This window comes from Arachis ipaensis, chromosome B04 (genome assembly GCF_000816755.2).
Source record: "Arachis ipaensis cultivar K30076 chromosome B04, Araip1.1, whole genome shotgun sequence".
Classification (NCBI taxonomy): Eukaryota; Viridiplantae; Streptophyta; class Magnoliopsida; order Fabales; family Fabaceae; genus Arachis; species Arachis ipaensis.
In genome coordinates, this window is record NC_029788.2 from 129,217,216 (window position 1) to 129,217,856 (window position 641).

Here is a 641-nt window from a genome sequence, read left to right on the forward strand (position 1 = left end):
TCTCTTTTAATTTTTAAGTTTAAATTTTAATTTTTAAAATTTTAATGATGATGAAGAGTTGAACGTAATAAAGAATTAGGTTTGAAGACTCATTTATATATAATGTTGCAATTTCTTGATTTTGGAAACGAATAAAAATTTTGACTTAAATCATAGGGACTAAATTATACTTAATCCTTAAATTTTATTATGTAAGAAACAATGATTCAATCATAAAAATGTTAAGTTTAAACTTTAAAATAAAAAAATTATTTCTCTTAAAATAATTGCACAATGAATTTTTTGCATAATGATTTTTATATATTTNNNTTTCTTAGCAAACTATTATGTGCTTTTATACTTGTTTTTTATAATTTTGTATATTTTTTTTTAGTAAATTACTGTATGTATCCACAAAAGTTGAAAATGCTGACACATCTACCTATAAAAAAAAAAAAGAAAATTACCATTTGTATCTATAAAACATGAATTTCATATAACAAAATTATCCAAATACTAAAAAATCACATAAAAATTCCAAATTACCCTTATCATCATCTGTATCATTTTTTCCTCCTCCACCACCACCACCACTAACCCCATCCTCTCTCTCTCTCTTTCTATTTTCTGAGTTCGTCGTTGTCGCCAGAGTCGCCAGAGTC